Below are 14,019 nucleotides of genomic sequence, written 5' to 3'. Positions count from 1 at the left end.
CGTTAAATACACCTGACACAGCTAACACTGAGTTACTTAAAGTGCTAGCTAGCTATGAAGAAATTAGCAAGAAACTCATACAGTGCTTACCAACACATGCTGTACCGCCACAGACACAGTTAACTCAATCCTCAGGCCTTCTTCAACAGCCAGACAGAAAACCACCGAGTGAACTTGTCTCTCAGTCGGTACGTGAGGGAACGGTGCCCTTTAGGGAACTCAGCTACCTGCCTCGGAGGGAGTTCAAAGTGCAAGGCGGACAGATCGGTGACCAATCTTCAGACATCAGCTACAATAATGTCTGTAGACAAATTGATGATGGAATCAAAGAAGGATTTCCCGATTCAGAGATTGTTCGTGGTGTGCTGAGAATCATGAAACCAGGCATATTCAAAGAAATGTTGATAAACAAAGACGACATGACAGTGACTGAACTCAAGGGGTTTCTTCAAACTCACCTAAGAGAGAAAAACAGCACAGAGTTATTTCAAGAGTTGATGTGCACGAAGCAAGACGAGAACGAGACACCACAACAGTTTCTCTATCGTGTGATAGGTTTAAAACAACGCATCCTGTTGACATCAAGGCTGGCTGACACTAACATTAAATACTCTACAGCTACAGTGCAAGATGTTTTCTTACATACAGTGTACCAAGGCTTTGGACACAAACACACTGACATCCGCAGAGAGCTCAAACCTTTGTTGACAAACAGTGGGGTCACTGATGAGATGATTCTGCGTCATGTGATGAAAATCACTAGTGAAGAAAACGAGAGAATGAAAAGACTGGGCTCATCCCGCCGACAGACTGTAACGAATGCGCACAGCGCACAGCTTGAGTCGGATGTGGTAAAGACACCTAGCACAAAGTCAGAGAGTGTAGAGTCCAAATCAAAGCAAACAAAACCAGATCCTTTGAGAGAGCTCACGACCAAAGTAGAGGAGCTCACCAGACTGGTTGAGACTATGCAAAAACAAAACCAACAACAGCTAATTCACAATGGGCGTCAGTACAGTCAAAATAGGACACCATCAAAACGTGGAAAACCCTATGGTTGTCCAAGCTGCGTGGAACAAGACAGACAAGACTGTAAACATTGTTTCGCATGCGGGGAGGAAGGACACCGTGCAGCAGGCTGTTTAAAACGACCAAAGAGACAGGGAAACTCCAATCGGGCACTGGAGAGGGACATCTAGTGGCCGGGTCTGTAAATAAGTCCCAACCAGAAAGTGAGGTCAACAATGACAAAACAAGCCCCTCTTCACCCTCAATCCCAGTAACGAGAAGCACATTAAGTCACTGTAACCAAGTAGCTCAGCTCCCTCCCCAGTCACCACGTGTAGCTAAAGCGAGAGTGGTTGCTAGCCTAATTGGCAAAAAGGCCCTAGTTCAGAGCTATCTAAATGGTTTAGCAGTCACTTCTCTGCTCGACTCTGGGTCACAAGTCAGTATAGTCAGTCGTTCCTGGAAAGAAGAGTACCTACCTGACCTCAGTATTCACTCAGTCTCTGAGATCTTGGGAGAGGAGGAGCTGAAAGTTATTGCGGCAAATGGCAGTATCATTCCATATGATGGGTGGGTAGCTATCACAGTGAACTTGCCAGGGAATTTAGACCCCAACCTGTCCATTAGTGTGCCTTTCCTCATCAGCAGCTACCCCATGGATAGACCATTGATTGGTTTTAATGTTTTGGAAGAGCTAATTTGTGGCAAACCAGAGAGACTAGTGCCAGTACTTGCTAGCCTTCTTAGCAATGCCATATCTGTTCCCAAAGAAACAGCTGAAGCTCTTGTCAACTTTATTCAGACAGCAAAACCAGTTATGCAGCAGGGACGCTTAAGAACAGGTGCCAAGGATATCGTGCTCCCCGCTGGTCAAGTGTTGTGGGTGAGATGCTGGGTTCCGTCAAACATGGATGCCTCTACCCGATTAGTGTTGTTGGAGACGGATGAAGATAGCCTACCGTCGGGACAGTGGGATGCAGGGCCAGGTTTGTTTGAAATCCAGAACACAACAAAGCCCTATGTCACCATTCCAATAGGTAATAACACTAATCATGACATCACAATACCACGTAAAACAGCTCTAGGGATCCTGCAGCGTGTTGAAAATATTGTGGAGGCAGATATCCTGGACAAATCACAGCCTGCAGCGACTGTCAGTCAGGTCACCACCACTCAGGTCAGCAACTCAGATCCACCTCTGTGGGACCCACCTGTAAACCGCGACCATCTGGAGGAAGAACAGCAAGAGGCTGCTAGAAAGATGCTTCAGGAGGAGTCAAACGCCTTTGCGAGAGATGGAAATGACCTTGGCTGTATTCCAAATCTGCAAATGGTGATCAATCTCAATGACGATATTCCTGTGCAGAGAGCGTACACATCCATTCCCAAGCCACTGTTTAAAGAAGTAAAAGATTACATTCAAGATCTTCTTGTAAAGGGCTGGATAGTGAAATCTAAGTCTTCCTATTCTGCCCCAGTTGTATGTGTGCGGAAGAAGGACGGTACTCTCCGTCTCTGTATAGACTATCGTCTCCTAAATCAAAAAACCGTACCAGACAGACATCCTCTGCCACGAATACAGGATTTGATAGACACGCTGGGTGGGTACTCAATGTTCAGCATACTGGATCAAGGTAAAGCTTACCACCAGGGGTTTATGGCAGAAGGATCACGCCATCTCACTGCCTTCATTACTCCCTGGGGGCTTTACGAATGGATACGAATCCCGTTTGGACTTTCCAATGCACCTGCAGCTTTTCAAAGGAGCATGGAGGAGATGTTAGGCTCTCTGAGAGACGAGTATTGCATCCCGTACCTGGATGACCTACTGTGCTACTCCAGATCTTTCAGTGATCACGTGGAGGTGATTCGCAAGGTCCTCCAAGCACTGCAGCATCATGGGGTGAAGCTACGGCCAGAAAAGTGCGAGATGTTTCGGAAGGAGGTTCGCTATGTTGGACGCTTGGTGTCGGCCGAGGGAGTTCGAATTGACCCTAAAGACCTCGAGGCAGTGATGGCTTTAAAAACCAAAACACCCCAAACAGTTGGTGACCTCCGACGGGTTCTCGGCTTCCTGAGTTACTATCGTTCCTACATACAGGACTTCGCCAAAATAGCAAAGCCATTGTATGAGCTGCTCCAAGTTAAGTCCTCCATGCCCCAACCCCTTCCACGTCACAGCAAGCCCAAGGGTCCACAACTTCCGTCTAAAACACCCATCATATGGAAGGCTGATCACCAAAGCACCTTGGAAAGGCTTGTCAGTATGCTGACCAACCCCCCAGTCCTCGCATACCCCAACTTCGAGGAGCCATTCGTCCTACACACGGATGCATCAGAGAAAGGGCTCGGCGCAATCCTCTATCAGCGACAGTGTGGAAAAATGCGAGTCATCGGATATGGATCACGAACTCTGACACCTGCGGAAAGAAACTACCGACTCCACAGTGGAAAACTCGAGTTCCTTGCTCTGAAGTGGGCAGTGTGTGAGAAATTTAGAGACTATCTCTTCTATGCTCCACATTTCACCATTTACACTGACAACAATCCGCTCACTTATGTCATGAGCACTGCGAAACTCAATGCAGTTGGACATCGCTGGGTTGGAGAATTGTCAGAGTTCCACTTCAATATTAAATACAGACCTGGGAAAAACAATATAGATGCTGACACGCTCTCACGCATCCCACTCGATATTGAGAACTATGTAGCTACATGCACGGAGGAGCTGTCTCAGGATGTGCTGCATGCGACTTGGGAGGGGGGTCGAGCAGCCCAGAAGAAAGATGTAGCATGGATAGCTGCACTTTACACCTCCTCTGCTGATCTGATACCACAGCCTAATTCACTCTTGCCCAAAATAAACCATGAAGAGCTGGCAAAAGCCCAACGAGAGGACCCTGGAATAGGGGAAATAATGAGATTGAAAGAGGCAAATAATGTTCTTACTGATGAGGTAAGAAGTTCAGTGAGTGGGCTCACTCGCAAGCTTCTTCATGAGTGGAATCAACTACATGTGGAGAATGGAGTCCTGTACCGCCAAACATCAGAGCGAAAACAGTTAGTCTTACCTACCAAGTATCGGTCGGTTGCCCTAAAGCATCTCCATGACAACATGGGACACGTTGGCACGGAACGTGTGCTTCATCTCGCCAGAGAACGTTTCTATTGGCCACATATGAAGAGGTGTATAGAGGAGTATGTCACCAGGAAATGCAGCTGCATAAAGCAAAAGAAACCCACCACACATGTGCGTGCGCCAATGGGTGGTCTGACTTCTACTTCCCCTCTTGATTTGGTTTGCATAGACTACTTACATCTGGAGAAAAGCAAAGGAGGCTATGAGTACATTCTGGTAGTAATCGACCACTTTACCAGATTTGCCCAGGCTTACCCCACCAAAAACAAATCAGGACAAACTGCAGCTGAACGGATATACAATGACTACATACCTCGTCTGGGTTATCCAAATCGTCTCCACCATGATCAAGGACGTGAGTTCGAGAACAATCTGTTTCGCACTCTTGGACGGCTGTCAGGGGTCGGACACTCACGAACATCTCCATACCACCCACAGTGTAACCCTGCTGAGCGGTTCAACCGTACACTGCTGCAAATGTTACGGACTCTGACAGACAGAGAAAAAGAGAGATGGAAAGAACATCTACCACAGATGATTCACGCATATAACTGCACACGCCACGAGTCGACAGGATACTCACCTCATTACCTGCTATATGGACAACATCCCCGTCTGCCCGTGGATCTTTTGTTTGGATTAATGGAGAACGCTGAATCAGTCACACACAAAGGATATGCGGATAAATGGTCAAAAAGGATGACGGAAGCGTACAAGATTGCAAACAGATCCAGCCTATCATCGAGTGCGAAGAACAAGTCTTACTATGATCAGAAGGTGCGGGGCGTGGTCCTCAAGCCAGGAGATCGAGTACTGGTCCGAAACATGGGTGAACGAGGTGGACCTGGTAAGCTACGCTCATACTGGGAGAAGAGGATTTATGTGGTGAAGGAGCAAATCTCAGACAATCCGGTATATGTCATCCATCCTGAGGGAGACCCAAATGCAAGGAACAGAACCATACACAGAAACTTGCTGCTGTTAGTGAATGACTTGCCTGTTGAGAACCCAGCACAGCCAGATGACTCTGTTGTAACCCCCCGTCAGAGGCAAAAGCAGCCTCAACAGAGGGTAAACTCTGCTGACAAGGATGGGATATCGGACACTGATGAGGAGGATGAGTGGACAGGAGGTTATTGGCTGAGAACACCTGTAATCAGAAGGGAAAATGATCAAGCTGGACATGACAGATCAGTGATCTCAAGGAGAGAGCAAAGTCCAATGTCAAAGTTATCTCCTGCAAAAGCACCTGATCAGACTCCAAAGAAACAGACAATGACTCGTAAAGACTGTTCAAGTACCTTACCTGCAAGGGAAACTGTATCGATGGACACATACTTACCAGAGGGGCGAGAGATACACCTTCCTGAAGGAGAAGAACAACAGTCAGAGGATAGAGGAATAGAAGTAGTGGGAAGAGAATCACAGACATGTGAACCATCTGATGATGCTTGCCTATCTCAGCTTAAAGAGGACGAGACAAATGGACATGAGGAGCAAGTACAAGAGGAAAACCCGAGTTCTCCCTCTGCTATGACTTGGCCTGAAGAAGAAACACAAGGAGAGGTTAGGAGGTCGGCCAGAGAGAGAAAGCCGAGGCCGATATTCACTTATGAGTCACTGGGCCAACCCTCATTACAAACCCATGTAGAGTCCATTTCCTCACAATCTACCCCCCTACCTTTCATGCCACATATGCATAGCCAGTTCATGTTACCTACTGCTTATACACCTCATATGTACATGCCTTATACATATTACATGCCCGTCACTACACAAGTTTACTAGAACACAAACAGAGTAGGAGTTTTAGTTTTGTTTTCATGGGAAAATGTCGGGAGCCATTTTTGTTTGTCGGGGTGGATGTGACACTCACAAAAATAGGTTTTGTTGAGATTATATTTTGTTTTCTTTCCTTTTATTACAAATTAAATACTATTAAGAGAATACACGGGAGCACGCTATGACATGCTGTTTCACAGAACGGACACAAGGTGGCAGTACCTTTCAGCCGCGTCACTCTGGGACCCTTAGCGAGGCGCAGAGGAAGACAAGCTCATAATCCGGTTGAACGGAGGAAGAGTTACATCTTTCCCCCTCTCTGTGGATATCGGGCCAAGGGCAGCAAATAGAGTCAATGAGGACATCTTATGATAATGGGTAAGACTGGAAACAAGTAAGAACATATGGGAGCGCTATATGCCGAAACACAGGCCAACAGCCTGGCAGAGCACATTGCCTCGATGACAAGATGACACAATGTGAATTAAGATCTTTACTAACACTACTCTCATCTTCATCTGTGGAAAAGTTATTATTCCCAATGAAGTGAGAAAATGTTGCAGGGGTAGCCGTGCTTTTATTGTGTGCTCCAACACGTCATCCGAAAAGTTTTAGTCCAGACCTGTCATGTCCCAATTCCATTTCACAAAGCTGTATGAAATTTTGGACATCTGACAGTTAAAGCTACACTGTATGTAATTTTTTTAAGTTGATTCTTAGCAAAAAACACTTTGTTCTTTCAAAATTATATGTGCTCATTAATGTATAATTACTTCTACCAACTAATCAAGTATTCTCATTAGCCCAGAATCTGCTATTTATAATACATACGGTGAACTGCTCGAATGGCGGAAGCCATGTTGCACCTCCATCTTGAAAATACATTAGCCAAAGAGGGACATACCTGGAAATTCAAGCTTGGCCTTTCGCGTTTTTACCACTGTCTATGGTTTTTACACTCAGTGGCACCGTGACGAATGCGAGGAGGAGATTACTCCCGACTGCCGGCAGATTTGAAATAATACGGCCACTGTATGAGTTAAAACGCCCTCGGAATGGGAGGGGCTAAAAAGTAATATTCAGTTGGTAGTATTTTCACCGCTAGATGAGATTAATTCCTACACAGAGTAGCTTTAAAGCGTAAATGCAATGAAAATGCAGCAAAAATATTTTCAACGACATACTCTACAAAAACATCTGCAAATGTTTTCTTTAAAAACTACAAAGTGTAATCTATAATATTATTAAATACCAGTACATAATTATCTTTGTAATATGTGGCATTTAATGCATTTGTAGCTTATTTTGTGTAGCAACAAATACATACGTTTTAAAACTTTATAGAAGATTCTGAAGATTCATGTTTATGAAATTAAATGATAAAACTAGAGCCATACATCAACCACCAAAACCACCCTGAAGTCTCATTTGCTAAAATCCCTTGACTCTGAAGCACTGATTCGAAGGTTTGTAAAGGTTTCTAAGCTTGTCAAGCAGTGTTTTGACCTCTTGAGCCGATCAAATATTTAGATTTCCTTTTCTCTATACAGTACCTCCTTTGCTTCTATCAATAAAATGTAAAAAAAAAAAAAAAAAAACAGACTACTATAAGCTTTTGCCTCAGGTACTTTTAGCTGTTAAGCTGTTAACCTGTCAGTTACTGTACATAAAACGGTGTAATACAGATAAGTCAACTGAGTCAAATGAGTAGCGGGAAAAGAGAATCAAATTCAAAGGATTCACACACCAATAAAAAAACAAACCTCACGTTTCACACAAGCAATATGATCTGATACGGGACAGGTTTTATACAGGTCAGTGGGAGAGAGAGGTGAGCTCTAACATCACTGTCTGTCTGCTGCAATATAGCCAGAGGGAAAGGAGGAAAAATAAAGAAAGAAAAGAGAAACTGAACAAGAGGGGGTTGGAGAGCAATAAAAGTGTTCAGGAGGGATCTTTATTTAGGTGTGGAATTGGACTCTAAAGTGAAAGCAGATGGTACTACAGTCTAGAATACTTTCCATTTGAAGTATGTGGCTCTTGTTTGAACTACTCTGGGTCGACTTCAGATCTCTACGACAGATTCTGGAGCTCAGACAAATTTTGGGGACTGCATTCAGGCCTGTGCATGAAAAAGATGAAAATCAGATCCATGACTAATATTGATTATTTATCAATAATTTAATCACTAATTTATTCCAATGGTCTTGCTGTGACAAGTGCACTTGGTAATACTGACAAGTGTCTCAATAATATGAAGTCATCATACACAAAGCAGTGTTTTGATTGGACGATTTGATTGGAAAAAACAGTTTAGATGTAACATCATCTTCCACAGTTTCATAAAACAGAAACAGTATAATGCATGGACAAGATCTGGGACATTAAACCATTTATTTGAAATGGATGCTGAGGCACACTTGAGAGTTCTTACAAAAATACGACTTATTTGAATTTATTTGCTGTTCCTTTTGAGAGTTTAAAGGGGAGCTTTAAAATGCAATGCATTGGAATTCACTCAAAGCTTTGTGTCAGTGTGTATGGGAGCAATAAGATAAAATCTCTGGCAGTGTCCAAACAGCTCTGCCTCAATGTCCAAACAGCTCTGAGGGGGTGTTCAAGGCCCTGATCTGAGACACACAGACAAACAAATAGACAGATCATAATTACATTTACCAAGTCTCACTCAGAACTCAAGAGGCAAATCTATAATTTCATGAAATTAATCAGATATAGAGGTACGTGAAGACAATTTAACTTAGTACTGAACAGTCTATGTATTTCACAGATGACGATGACTGGATGAAAACCAATGGCAGAGGATGGAAGACAATAGGACTGACAAAACCATATAATATTATATTATATTACAGGTTTTATATAATATTACTATAATTTAAAGGGTTTTCATTACACACACGCACACACACACACACACACACACACACACACACACAAAATATCAGGTTTTTAGCCCTGGAATTTACTTGTTGACAGCAAATATCTCAACACACATGTCAAACACTCACCTTCAGTACCTGGTAAGTCTTTGGTTCCACCTCATTTGTCTCTTTGCTGGGTTAAAGTCTACTGAGTAAGTAAAAAAGTTTTTAACACTTCTGCCTTATTCAACAACTTGGTGTAACACTTCAGTTTTACTTACACTGACCGCAGTGTACACAAAATTTCCCCCTTCAGTAGTGTAACATTGCCATAAACATATTGCTGACAATCTCGATGTCTTGCCAAAAGTCCAACTACTGTGCTGAGAGAGGAACCCCCTGAACCCCTTCTCCTGTCTGAGAAGGTCACGTCCAAGACATAATATTTAAGGTACGTGTTTTCTTTCCTGGGGTGCTTTATGCACAGCAATGTCTTTTTTCAGACTGACCAGGAGAAAAAAAGAAACTGGCGTAAAAGTGGGAGAGAAGAACCAGAAAATCCTGAGACAAACCATTAAGAACTGCAGTGTATGAGATCCGTCTAGCTACTAATGCAATTCATTTTTACTCCCTGAAACCAAACACTATACATAACTCCTAATGTTTAACATACAGTAAATGCAGTACATTTCCTCATTCAATATTCAGATCCATATCCTTGGGTGAAATATTTTTTGTTGGTATGGTTAAGTGTCAATTCTGAAGCATACTTAAAAACACCATCATTCTTGGTGCAGGTCAATGAATGGAGGGGCAGGAGCACTATTGCTGGATTAAGTCTTAGGCTGTGTTTGAAATTCCCCCCTATACCCTCATTCACTATTCCCTACATTACTCCACTAATGTAGTCCACTTGAAGAAGTGAATGAAAATGAGTGAGTGAATCCGGACACTGAGTGTGCCGGACGGTCTACTGTTTGTTTTCGCATAGTTTGTGCTTGCTATAATCCTTTGAAACTTAGCAAATTGGCAGATCCAGTAGTAAGATGAAGAGAATAATCTTGAACTCTGTCATGGAAACTAGCATATATAAACCTTAATTAAACAATTGAATAATAAAGTAAAAAGTAATTTATACCTGTACATGATATTAAGCTCTAGCCACATTGAACCAGTGGATGGATGGATGATTCAACTGCGGGCACCATCTTCTGGCGAGATGCAGGAATGAATTCGGTGCAACCGTCACAGTGCACTATGGGTATTATCTAGCCGTTGAGTGTACACCGGTTGTACATTTGTTACTGCGGTGTATTGTTGGATTGAATGAGAGCACTTGATAACGTCTATGGTTTTGGACACTATTATAAATGTCTGTCCCTGCAAATAATGCCCACACTTAGAGTCAAAATTCAGAACAGTGCTTCTCAACCAGGAGGCTGGGGCCCACTAGAGGCCCTCAATTTACTACCCAAGGGTACCTCAAGATGACCTTACTGATGACTTAAATTATTTAAAATAAGACAAAGCAAGCTTTAAAATGAACTAAAACTACTAAGAATTAGTTTCCCTCCGCAACAACTGTTTGTTTCCTGTGAAGAACCAGGGTTCCTTATGCCAAGCTCTAAAATAATTTGAGAATCACAGGCAGTGCATTATGGGAAATGAAGTGTTCATCCCCCCTGGTCCAGAAAAGTATATTTATTAAAGATGATGAAATATAAACTAAATACACATTTTTAGGTTCATAATTTTTCCTGTTAATGAGGAAAATTTCAGTTTTTCTATATTTAGTGGCAATGCCATAGAAAACAAAGGGGAGGGGAGGGGGAACGAATTTTTTTATTCCTAACGGATTTTTGCACAATAAAGTAAACATGGTCTTGTGAGGGGGAGTGCTGGAAAAGGGGGGCAACAGGAGGCTCTGGATGAGGCCTGTTTCCTGCTGTTGAAGTAAACTCAGGCCGCACAAAAGAGGAGGTGATGAGAACGCTGACATGCTCACTGATACAGAGCCTCTGTTAACAGCAATTCATCTTGTTCTCTCACATGACATTAAGGATGAGATCTGAATTAGCTTTTCTGCCACATTTTGATTCAAGGTTGATGTAAGATATTCAGAGTTTTAGAGATTCGACTTACACAAATGCAAGATCAGTCAGTGAGGGTGGATAAATCAAAACCAGGTGGGAAACAGTTACTGTCACACTGTTTGGCTCATTAGATCCTCAGAAATAATCCACCTTCCTCCTTGACTCTAAATGCCGCCATTTATTCACTTGAATGGAAAAAATCTGTCAGAGCTTTGGAGGGAATTGTTTACGAACAGCCACATTACAACACAAAGACGTTGACAACATCCTAGTTTCAGCACGTCCATTCATCATCTTCATTTGTAACTCAACATCTCTGCATCCAAAACAACAGCTGACTCATTTAATTCAGAAAAGCGGCAACAGAAATCTGAATGGTGCGATTCTTTCTCTTTTTTTAACAAAACTACATTTATATGAATTACTTGTCAAAAGCGGCTCCAGAGCCAAACCACAGCGCCCTACTTGATTCCATGCTTTTCTCGGGTGTATCTCCTCCAGACACCCCAGGAGATGTGAGAGCTCTGGGGAAGAGATGTAATCATGAGCAGAAGCCGCAGGCCAGTGACTCAATGCTAATACAGACCTGCAGTGACTCAGCAATGAGTGGAAAAACAGAGGCTGTTTACTGAACACTGTGACTCCAACCTGTAACTGATTCAACAGTTCACTCTCACTGCTTCAATCTCCCTTGATTTTAACCAGAAATGGAAAGCTATAATAATAGTGGTGACAGAAAAGACACTAAGCAGGAGTGAAACATGGCTTTGGGTTGCATTAAGAGCTAAGAAAATCTTCCGCCTTATGCTAACAGGGATAACTATTTTATATACCCACAACTGTGCAAAAGGATGCATTAAATTGATCAAAGGTAACAGTAAATACATTTAGATTTCAAATAAATGCTGTTATTTTGAATATTCTATTCTTCAAAGAGTTCTGGGCCGAAAGCTGAGGCAGCTGACTTGTTGCCTCACTGCACTATCAAGCAATGACTTTTCAGGCAGTGCTTGCGCACAAAGATACCTTATGAAATAGATTTTTTTCCAAATATTTAATTCCTACAACAGTAAATTCACGCTATAAATAACATAAAAAGCATAAAAAGTGGGTCAAAAACGTACATTTACACACAAACTGACCACCAACTGCAACGTGATGCTTATAACTCACAGAATGGAATGCACAGGATATCAAAGGCAGCGAAGGCTGCATCTTTGTATCTATCAGACGAAGCTATCATAGAGGAACTGAAGCTAATATTGGATTCGGATTTGCCTCTGATCATGAAAGAGTCCTAAAATATTACTCTAATACGTAATATAAACTGTTTTCAACATTGATAATAATAAGAAATAAGAAAGAAACACTGAATCAACATATTAAAATGACTTTTGAAGGATCATGTGACACTAAAGACTGGAATAATAATTCTGAAAATTCAGCTTTGCCATCAAAGGAATAAAGCACATTTTTAAATGTATTCAAATAAATAAATATAAATCAAAATTGAAGTTTTGTGTCTTTAAGGCCATGACTATTAGTCACATATATATGCTTTGTGTCCTGGGTCAACAAAGAAATAATATTGATGACTCATCCTGCACTACAAAGATTTTTGTCCAATCAGATGCTTTCTTTAATGAGACTGTCCTGTCCCTTGATAAGACAAACACATTTTATATATAATACTAATGCAAAATTAGAGTTAAAATCATATTAGCTGAGAGGACATGACACTGTTGACCACAATCCAAGCTGAAGTCAAACTGTATTTTCTGCAGCTATTTCCTTCTCTCTCAAGCCTGGACTGTCATAAATCAGGAGCTGTTGATGCGATCTATCAGCCGTGTCTGGTATAGTTTTGTCCACCTCCGCATTCAGCTCCGGTTCATGCACAGACCCTGAGAGAGGGCACTCGCCACCAACTCTCCTCAGTTAGCACCATTGATCACCACTGCTGAAAGATGACAACCATCTCCTCCTAAATGAGGAAGCATTCCTTAAAGCACTGTTATTATAATTCAATTTTACATACACACAAAGTAAACAGTGAAACCAAGCAAGAATTTCTAAAGTAAAACAACAACCGTGGCTAAAGCTGTTTCTGATAAAAAATAATAATAGTCATGTTGGTACTTCTACCAGGTTAACCCATGCATGAAATATATATATATATATATTTCATGACCATAAATAATATTTATTTTGGTCAATTTCCAGGTTGGTGATTAGGATGGCGGAAGACAACTTTAAGTTAATCAAGAAAGCAAATATGAACCGACATGCACTAAGACAGCACGTACCTTAACCAGAAAGACAGAATGGATAGATTACATGAAAAACTTGCTATAAGAGCAAAACAACATTTCTAGTGTTAAAAAAAGCACAATGTAGTGGACTGAATTTGAGAGGTCCCCACTGAATCTGACAGATTTTGAGAGTGACTTTGAGTCAGCATAATAAAATTAAAGACAGAAGAGCTTATATTTAAAGTTCTTAGCGTTAAAGTTCTTAAAGGGTTAGTTTACACAAAAATGAAAATTCTGTCATTTATTACTCACCCTCATGTCGTTCCAACCCCATAAGACTTTGGTTCATCTTCGGAACATAAATGAACATATTTTTTAATAAATCCGAGAGCTTTCTGGGAGCAATGCAATTTACGCATTCAAGGTCCAGACAGAAAAAAACATAATTTAAAGGGATAGTTCACTTTAAAATTAAAATACTCACCCTCAAGTTGTTTCAAACCTGTATGAATTTCTTTCTTCTGCTGAACACAAAGGAAGATATTTTGAAGAATGTCGGTAACCAAACAGTTAACTGGTCCCATTGACTTTCATAGTAGGGAAAAAAATACTATGGCAGTCAATGGGACCAGTTAACTGTTTGGTTACTGACATTCTTCAAAATATCTTCCTTTGTGTTCAGCAGAAGAAAGAAATTCATACAGGTTTGAAACAACTTGAGGGTGAGTAAATGATGACAGAATTTTTATTTTAAAGTGAACTATCCCTTTAAGTAATCCATGTGACTCCAGTTGTTTAACCTCAATTTTATGAAGCGACGCAAGTGCTTTGTTTGCACACAAAATATTTAGCGCTTTATTTTC

Source organism: Phoxinus phoxinus (assembly GCF_949152265.1).
Source record: "Phoxinus phoxinus genome assembly, chromosome: 23".
NCBI lineage: Eukaryota > Metazoa > Chordata > Actinopteri > Cypriniformes > Leuciscidae > Phoxinus > Phoxinus phoxinus.
Note: the sequence above shows the minus strand (reverse complement) of the source record.